Raw genomic sequence first — 8,803 nt, 5'->3', positions numbered from 1 at the left:
GAAGGAGAACTCTGTTCAAAACAACCACAACAAAGAAACAACTGTGTCTTTTGATGTTTCCTTCTCTGATTGTTGGGACTGCCCAAGAGAAGGTGGTTCTCACAGGACATAACTGGTACATATCTTTAATTCTATACTTATGAGGCAGAGGCAAGCAGATTTCTATGAATTCAAGGCTGACCTGGTCTACATAATGAGTTCCAGGACAGCTAGGACTACATAGTATGACCCAGGCTTAAAAAAAAAAAAAAAAAAAAGTGGTGATTCTTGGGGAATAAGAGTCATTATGTGGTCCTGATACCTTGCTCCTTTAAAAAGCTGATAATCAATTATTAAAATTCTTAGCAATTTTGTTTGTTTTTTTGAGACATAGACTCACTATGTAGACTGGCCTTGAACTCATAGAGTTCTGTCTACCTCTGCCTCCTGATTGCTGGGATTACAGGCATGCCCACCATACTAAGCCCAAATTCTGTTTGTTTGTTTGTTTGTTTGTTTGAGATAGAGTCTCACTATGCAGCCTTGACCAGCAGGGAGCTCAGTATATAGACCAGGCTGGCCTCAAACTTGTCCGCTCTGAAATTTGTCTGCTCTGCCTCCCAAAAGCTGGGCATAAAGGTGTGTTCCATCATCTCAGGTCTAAATTCATTTTTAAGTTATGTCTATGTGTGGGAGGCTGTGTGAATTTATGTGTACCACATGCAAGCAGGTCCCCATGGAGGCCAGAGGGTGCTGACACCCTGAAACTGGAGTTACAGGTGGTTGTGAGCCACACGATGTAGGTGCCGGGAATCAAACCTGGGTCCTCTTCAAGAGAGGAAAATACTGCTGAGCCATCTCTCCAGCCCCTGAGCAAACTTGAAAGATGTAATTTCAGGAGCCACCAAAGTTGTTCTATATGGCTATTGGAAAGACACTAAATTGTGAGGATCCTGGGAAGCACACACCCATGCTCTTGGCTACATCTCCTTCTTTCCCTGAACACGGATCTGTTAATCCCATTAATTAAGATAAAATTCTCTTTCTGGCCAGGCATGGTAGCACATGTCCTTAATCCTAGCTCTAGAGAGGCAGAACCAGGCAGATTACTTAGCTGTAGGCCAGCTTGGTCTACAGAGCAAGTTCTAGGATAGCCAGAGCTATACAGACAAAACCTGTCTTGAAAAAAAAATCTCTTTCTGGGGCTGTGGGTTTGGCTCCATCATAAAGGCTTGCCACACAGTGACAAGGACTTGAATTCAGATCCCCAGTCCCAGGTGAAAGCCTGGCACAGAGGCACACAGCTGTAGCTCCAGTACTGGCAGGGTACACTGACAAATAGGTCTGTAGAACCCACTGGAGAGCTAGCCTTGCTGAACCGACGAGTTCTGGGTTCAGTGAGAGACCCTGTCTCAAAAGAGAGATGGGGAGAAATTAAGGAAAACACCTTAATTGACTTCTGGCTTCCATCCACAAGCACACACACACACACACACACACACACACCCCGACTCACATATTTTAAAAATACCTCTCATAGTAAACTCTAATTCTGCTTCATACTGATTCATCCCAAAACACGTTTCTGTGGTAAGTTAAGAGTCTGTGCTTCCTCAGCCCTGAGATCTCTGACGATAACTGTTCCGTTTACTGCACGGAGTTATCTTTCCAGCGAATGCCCTACCGCTGCTGAAAGACAAGCTTTATAATCTACAGACAAGGGAACTATGGGTAGGAAGGTTGACGTTTGCCTGGATATAGCTGTGCAAACAGAGGAGAAGCTGCATCATAGAAGCCAAGGCCCTTGTTCTCCCGAATTAAAAGTCTGTTCATTCTTCAGTGACTTAAATGTCCTGAGGCAGCCTGTGTCAGCTGCAGCGTTCCATCCAGCACAGGGTCACAGCTGCCTAAGGTGGCTCCTGCCCTCTCGCCATCTGCGGGAGAAGGGAGGGCATTCTAGGCAACATTTCCTGCCGCAAGGGCAGGTCTGGACCTGTCTGTCCACCCCAGTCTCCCTTATGTGTTTACCAAACTCTTTCACATTTTGTCCGCTGGCTTGCCCAGCTTTTATGTCCTGGCATCAGATATCACGAGTGTCCCGGCTGCGCCATTCCATCCGGAATGCAGGAACAGCAGGAAAGCTCCCGGGAGGGAGTGGAGGAGGTGATGAGAAGGAAAAATGTTTGGCTTCCAGTTGTCCTGTGGGTCAGCGGAATAGCTGCAGAGGTGTTCCAGCTGCGAACCAACATGCTGGGATGGAAAGTCCTGCTGCTCATGGGGGCGGTGTGTGTCACCATCACACAGGTCCACTTCAGCCTTTCTGTTTACAAAGGGGACGAAGACCGTTTCAGGCTGTCGAGACCCAGAGGGCAAAGGCCCTTACTGTGTACCAGCTGCCCAAGTTCAGTGCCTGGAACCTATGGCAGGAGAGAACTGACTGAACTGACTCCCAAAAGTTGTCTTCTGATGGCCACACGTGGTCTGTGGAGTCCCATTGGAGAACTGTGTAGAGCAGACAGACAGACAGACACACACACTGAAAAGAAAACTCATAATTTAAAGTTTATAATTTATAGTTGGGCAACATGCATGTCTTTCCTTAGCCATATATGGCCCATGGGTCAAAGATTGCTCATGGGTTTTTTTGTTTTGTTTTTTTCGAGACAGGGTTTCTCTGTATAGCTCTGGCTGTTCTGGAACTCACTTTGTAGACCAGGCTGGCCTTGAACTCAGAAATTTGCCTGCCTCTGCCTCCCAAGTGCTGGGATTAAAGGCGTGCGCCACCACTGCCCAGCTAAAGATACCTTTCTTATAATTTATGTAGGTATGTATGTATGTATGTATGTGAGGCGGGGTCTTACTATATAGTCCTGTGTAATTAAAGATATCTTTCTTGCCGGGCGTGGTGGCGCATGCCTTTAATCCCAGCACTCGGGAGGCAGAGGCAGGCGGATTTCTGAGTTCGAGGCCAGCCTGGTCTACAAAGTGAGCTCCAGGACAGCCAGGGCTATACAGAGAAACCCTGTCTCGTAAAAACAAAAAAAAAAAAAAAAAAAGATATCTTTCTTATAATTTGTTTGTTTGAGACAGTCTCACTCTATAGTCCTGATGTGACGTTTTAAATGAGAATGGCTCACATAGACTCATATATTTGAATGCTTGGTCCCCATCTGATAGAACTGTTTGGGACAAATTAAGTGCGGCCTTGTTGGAAATGTGTCACTAGGGGTAGGCTTTGATGATGTTGTCACTAGGGGTGGGCTTTGAGGTTTCAAAAGCCCACTCCATTCTTAGTGGCCCTCTCTCTTTCTCTCCCCCTCTCCCCCTCTTCCCCCTCACCCCACTTTCTCTCTCTCCCTGCCTTGTGTTTGTGGATTAGATGTAAGTGCTCAGCTGCTTCTCCAGGGCCATGCCTTCCTGCTACCGTGCTTCTTGCCATAATGGCCTTCTTCTATAAATTGTCTTGACCATGGTGTTTTGGCATGACAATGGGAAACTAATACACCTGGCTTTTCTGGAACACTAGACAGGCTGACCCCCAGACTTGTAGTAATCCCCCTGCCTTTGCCTTCCAAGTACTGGCATTACAGGTGTGAGCCATCATTTCTAGCTCGAATCCTGTTCATCCTGCATTGTTCGAGGAGGCTTTAAATGCAACCACATACATCCCTAGAAGAGAAAGGCAAAGGGTGATTTGGTACATGGAGAGAAGGCAACATGAGATAAATAGAGAGATCTGGAGATGCTGGCCTTAACAATAGATATGGTATGCCGGGTGGTGGTGGCGCACGCCTTTGATCCCAGCACTTGGGAGGTAGAGGCAGGTGGATTTCCGAGTTCCAGGCCAGCCTGGTCTACAGAATGAGTTCTAGGACAGCCAGGGCTATACAGAGAAACCCTGTCTCAAAAAACAAACAAACAACCCAAAAACCAAAAACCAACCAACCAAACAAACCAAAAAAGATATGGTGGTGGCAAGCCAGGGAAAGCTGGCAGCTACCAGAGCTAGAAGAGGAAAGGAACAGATCTCCCTCCTGGACCACATCTTGTTGCCACTTTGATCTTGGCCCAGGAGCCTTCTGGCTTCACAACTACATAAGGTAATGAGAACGCATCATTTCTGCCTCCGGGTTTGTAGCAATCTGTTACAGCAGCATAAAGAAGCTGACGCAGCAACCTCTATCAGACGTCTGTACTTTGGCCTGCCTATGGCAAGCGACTCCAGCTTCTAACCCTCAGGTGTAATGACAAGCTTCCTAGGGGAGAGGACTCTTTGCCTGGGGAGACTGTGCTCATTTCTATGACCTCAAATCTAGTGTCTTAAAAGATTAGCTGGGCATGGTGGTGCACGCCTTTAATCCCAGCACTTGAGAGGCAAAGGTAGGTGAAATTCTGTGTTTGAAGCCAGCCTGGTCTACAGAGTGAGTTCCAGGACAGCCAGGGCTACACAGAGAAACCCTGTCTCAAAAAAAAAAAATCCAAACAAACAAACAAACAAAACAAAACAAAAAACCAAAAACCCCAAAAGACTAGCCAGGTGTGGTGGCCCACGCCTTTAATCCCAGCATTTGGGAGGCAGAGGCAGGCGGATCTCTTTGGTTTCTAAGCCAGTGGATCTACATAGAGAACTCCAGGCTAGCCAGGGACATGGAGAGAAGTCTTGTTCCAGCCTCGGTCCCGTCCTCTGGATGCTTCTACTGTCCTGGGTTGTCATTCATCACCGAGACCCACCTTATTCTTGCGCTCAGCTTCCCACGTCTTTTTACCTCTATTTGTTTACTTACTTGTAGATGGGTTCTTACTCTTAGCCCAGGCTGGCCTAGAACTCACACTGTAGGGTAAGGCTGATCTTGAATTCTTCACAGCTATCCTCCCGCCTCAGCCTGCCAAGAACAAGGATTACAGGCATGAGCTCTCACCATGCTGGCTCCTCCTCTCGTCTTGAGTGCTCATAAGAGAGGTGGGTCCTCTGGGGCAGGCACTAAGAGGACTGAAGGGCACAGGCTGTTGGAAGCACAAGCAAAATCAAGGGAAAAAATCCTGCTTGGCCACACAAAGCGGTCAACACTCTCTGCTTCCTCAGAACCTGACTTTGCTCTCCACCACACTTTCTTTGTTTTCTGAGACAGGGTTTCTCTGTGCATCCCTGGCTGTCCTGGAACTCACTCCATAGACCAGGCTGGCCTCAAACTCAAGAGATCTACCAGCCTCTGCCTCCCGGGTGCTGGGATTCATGTTGTCTGCCACCACACCGGGCTCATCCACCACACTTTAAAACCATTTTCTCTCTTTTCCAACCACAGCAACATAAAAACACGTTTTTCCTTTATTTAAAAAAAATATTAATTACTTATTTTATGTATATGAATTCATTGTCACTATCTGCAGACACACCAGAAGACAGTATCAGGTTCCATTACAGATGGTTGTTGCTGGGATTTGAACTCAGGACCTCTGGAAAAGTAGCCAGTGCTCTTAACCACTGAACCACAAACACACTTTTCCAAACTGTTTGCCTTGCCTTCCCTTGACTTGCCCAGCCTCAACCTCCTCCTGTTCTCCCATAAACACCTCTATCAAACTGGCAAATCCCTTTCAAGGTCTTCTCATCCTATGCTTCCCTCAAGGATCGGCCATTTTCACTTTCCAATGAAAAGAATTGGCTATCTCCGGGAGCAGGGGGGTTTCAAGGCTCTGTTGGACAAAACAAAATGGCCATCAAATAAGAGTGGCATGCAAGGACTCCAATGCCTATTAAGTACTGTTGAAAATACAACTTTGGGGCTGGTGAGATGGCATTGCTTCCAAGCCTAACGACCCAAGGTCCATCTTAGAACACACATGGTGGCAGAAATGAACTGGCTCCTGTAGTCTGTTTTCTGTTGGAGGAGGGTCTTGTGCCCTCTGTAGTCAGAGACTGATTTCTGTGCCCTGAGATCTTCTTACAGTCTGGACACGGGCATTGTCATGAATACTGAAGAATCTCCTGTATCAATGTGGTGTAAAGAATGATCCCAAATTACCTCTGATTGGTTAATAAAAGACTGAACAGCCAATGACTGGGCAGAGGAGATAGAAAGGCTGGACTCTGAACTCAGTCAGGGGTCCCAGGTAGAGAGAGGGAGGAAGAGGACACATAGACAGACAGAAGACAGACATACAGATACAGAAATATATACTAAATATAAAGTATTACTTATTTTTGTGTCAGACATGGTAGCACATACCTTTAATTCCAGTACTCAGGAGGCAGAGATAGAAGGGTCTCTGTGAGTTCAAAGCCAACCTACACTGTAGTCTACATAGAGTTCCACGACAGTCAGAGCTACCTAGTGAGACCCTCACTAGTTGTCTCAAACAAAGAAAGACAGCTGTCTCTATAAACCCTAGGCTGACCTTGAACTCAAGATCTTTTCTGTCTCAGACTCCCAAAGCTGGGGGCTGGTCTTCAGAAATAAGCCCTTAGTTTCCTTCATATCTCATGTGTTCCGTCTGCTACAATAAAACACCAAAAAACCAAGAGGCTCATCAGCTGTAAACTTACTTCTTGCAGTTCTGGAAGCCGCCAATCTAAGGTCAAAGTTCTGTCTGTCTGGTGAAGACCATTTCCTGGTTCATTGACATTGATGACAGTAGCTTCTTACTGTGCGCTCATGTGGTAGGAAGGCTCTATAGCTCAAAAGCTCTGCATACACTCCTAACCCATAACGCTCTGCATACACTCCTAACCCATAACATACTATCTCATAGCATCGAATTTACCTTCAGGTTGCTTTTGTTTTTTAAACTATGGGTGTGTGTGTATCAGTGCGGGTATGTACATATGTGAGTCCAGAAAAGGGTGTTGGAAACTCTGGAATTGGAGGTACAAGAGGTTGTGAGCCACTCCCCAAACACGAGTGCTGAGGACTGAACTCAGGATTCTGTAAGATCAGAGCCCTGATGCTTTTCACCCCTCAGCCTTCTCTTCAACTCCTTTTGTGGTGTTCCTGAAGTGGGGTCTCACTGCGTAGCCTTGCCTGGCCTGCAGCTTGCACTGGTCTTCCTGCCTCTGCCTCCAAATGCTGAGATTACAGGCTATCACACCCAGCCGGAGGTTGTGAACTGTGGACGGCACACAGGAATTGTGGGTGGAACGTGCAGACCACAGCACGCAGGAACTGCCCGTGGGTTGATAGCTTTCCCATCCATCCGACGTGCTCCTCTCTTCCTCACTCCTCCTCCTGACTTCCTCACCCCCAGCTAGGCGCACTACCTTCTGAGCAAGTATAACCAGAGTATACCATCGGACTCAGTGCTCTCATTTCTTTCCCATATCTTCCAGTCTATATTTTATCCCTAAGACTATCTATGCTTTCTCTTTAATGTCTGCTCATCCTTCCCTTCTGTTTTTGCTTTTATTTTTGAGGCAGGGTCTCCTGTGGCCCAGACTGGCCTTAAACTCACTCCGTAGCCAAGGCTGACCTTGAATTTCTGATCCTTCTGCCTCTACCTCCCCAAGTGCATCATCAGGCCTGATTTCCTGCTGTACTGGGAACCGAACTCAGGACCTCATGTATGCAAGCATGGGTCAACCATGCTGTGTCTCCACCCGATACTTCCTTCTATTAGTCAGAGTGCTCAGGAAAACAAAACCAGGGCCAGTAAGATACCCGAGTGAGCTAAGGTGTCTGCAGTGAGCCTGACAAGTTAGATTCCTAGGACCTAACGTGGTGGAAGGAGAAACCTTACTCCCAGAATGCCCTCTGACTGCCACATGTGTACTGTGGCACACACACACCGACACCACCACCCCACACATTCCCCACTCCCAGTAGATAAATATGTATGTGCGTGTGCGTGTGCATGTGCGTGTATGTGTGTGTGTGTTTTAAAATTTTTGCTGAATAAGTGGTATGCACCTTTAACCCCAGCACTCTGCAGGCAGAGGCAGGTGAATCTCTGTGAGCCTGGTCTACAGAGTGAGTTTCAGGACAGCCAGGGCTACACAGAGAAACCCTGTCTCAAAAAAGTTTTGTTTGGGTTTTTAATGGATAGTATTCTATACACCTGCATCTATCTATCCATCAACATTGCTCTGAATTGGTTTAGAGATGATAGGACCTGGGCAGGGCCCAAACATGCAAGTTGAGTCTCTATAGAGGATGTTATGTTTTTGTTGTTGTTGTTTTGTTTTGTTTTTGTCTGAAGGAAGAGAGCAAGTCCCAGTTGGGAGGTAGACAGGTAGAAGACTGTCTTACTAGAGGAGAGACCCCTTCAGCCATGCTACTGTGATTGAACCTAGGTCGTCAGGCAAGCTGGGCAAGGGCTCTGTCATAGAGTCACGTTCTTTTCTCTCTCTTTGGCTGTTAAGGTATGCTCTTCCTTTTTTTTTTTTTTTTTTTTAAATGGTTTTAGAGCTTTATTTTAGAAAGGCAGAGAGAAAGAGAGAAGGCAAAGAGAAAGAGGCCAGCCATGGCCACGTGGAGAGAAGAGGGGAATGGAAGGGGAAAAGGGGAGCTAGAAATGAGAGTAAGAAAGGTGAGAGCTTAAGCAGGTATGCTCTTCCTGTTGTAGCTCAGTCTGGCCTTGAATCTAAGATCCTTTGCTCTCAGTGTCCTAAGTTACAGACCTGAGCTCAGCTCTGTGTATTAAGTGGGGCTTTCAGCTGATTGAAGTAAGCTCCCTGCATTGGGGAAGGTAATTTGCTTTACTCAGCCTGTCTCTTGTGCCTTACCAAAAACATGCAAAATAGGGGGTTGGGTGGCTCAGTTTTCCCTCCCTTCCCCTTCCCATCCCTTCTCCTTCTCCTTCCCCTTCCCCTTCCCCTCCCCTTCCCCCTCTC

The sequence above is a fragment of the Mus caroli genome, chromosome 16 (genome assembly GCF_900094665.2).
Source record: "Mus caroli chromosome 16, CAROLI_EIJ_v1.1, whole genome shotgun sequence".
Lineage (NCBI taxonomy): Eukaryota > Metazoa > Chordata > Mammalia > Rodentia > Muridae > Mus > Mus caroli.
The sequence above is the reverse complement of the archived record's forward strand: the minus strand, read 5'-3'. Positions refer to the sequence as shown.